This window comes from Alosa alosa, chromosome 14 (assembly GCF_017589495.1).
Source record: "Alosa alosa isolate M-15738 ecotype Scorff River chromosome 14, AALO_Geno_1.1, whole genome shotgun sequence".
In the NCBI taxonomy this organism is placed as follows: Eukaryota; Metazoa; Chordata; class Actinopteri; order Clupeiformes; family Clupeidae; genus Alosa; species Alosa alosa.
Window position 1 is genome coordinate 10,540,674 of NC_063202.1, and position 1,368 is coordinate 10,542,041.

Below are 1,368 nucleotides of genomic sequence, written 5' to 3' on the forward strand. Positions count from 1 at the left end.
ACTTTCGGGGTGGAGCAGAGGAAACTAATGACATGACCACCAACTTTTGAAAGCGAGGGACTTCAGAAAGCCGGTGGCCCGCCCCTTTAGCACTTCAAGGTCGCAGGCTGCTTGCACGAGAGATGTATTAACCCATTTCAATCTTGAAGCTATATTTAATTTGACCATAGGTATTTCAAACGTGTCGCCTCTTTCTGACACTTTCAACAAGAGACATGGAAACGTGACTGATTATTTTATAGCCTACCTTATGAAAAAAAAAATGTCAACACAGTAGGTTGTATTAAATGTTTTATGTGCTAACTTTCCATATTTCCTTGAGAGGCCATCGGTAGGTGTTTTGCTCGAGAATATGAACCGTTGTTTGATAATGCAATTCCTCACTCGTCACTTTGTAGACATTTAGTGCCATAATTTGTAGCATAGGCCTACTGTCAATATGCTGCCTTTAGCCTTCTGTCATGTTAGGCTATGTTGTTTTAATGTATTGTATTGTTTTACAAGAAAAACATTGTGGCAGTGGCATTTTAAGAACTTTATTAAAGTAGGCTGGATGGAATGGATGGGAGGCTAGATGGTCCCTTTTGGTTATGGTGAATGATAAGTATAAGTATATATACTCTTTTGATCCCATGAGGGAAATTTGGTCTCTGCATTTATCCCAATCTGTGAATTAGTGAAACACATTCAGCACACAGTAAACTCACAGTGAGGTGAAGCACACACTAACCCGGAGTAGTGAGCTGCCTGCTACAGCAGCACTGTGGGAGCAATGAGGGGTTAGGTGCCTTGCTCAAGGGCACTTCAGCCGTTCCTACTGGTCGGGGTTCGAACCAGTCCGAAGTGCTAACCAGTAGGCCACAGCTGCCCCTGATGTCAGAAAAGTCCTTCTCTCAACATGAAGACAGATATGCTTTGGTTAACATGAGTGATGAACATATGTCCCTAACGACAGAAAGTAAGTGACTGCCCATTCAAATAAGGAATGAAGCCAGCTCAGCTCACACACCTTGCCACTAAAGGTGAACTTTAAAACACTATACATATTCCACAGTGAATCAACAGGTTTGTGGTCTCAACCTTGGTTTGGTTTCAGTTCTACTGGTTTAGTTTACTCATGATCTCCCTACCTTCTCTATTCCCAGTTCTGGATTAAAGAGCTATAAAGATAGTATAGAACACCACTGTAAAGACTGTCAATAAATGATCAACAAGGGGAAGAGAAGCAACACATTTCCACTCTTGCTTTAACTGCTGTTGGTCTCTCTTGACTGCCTCCAACACTTCATTGCCATAACAGAGATCTCAGCTTTTGTATCTGACATACAGTAGTCTTCTTCCTTTTTGCTGACCTTCAGTAAACACACA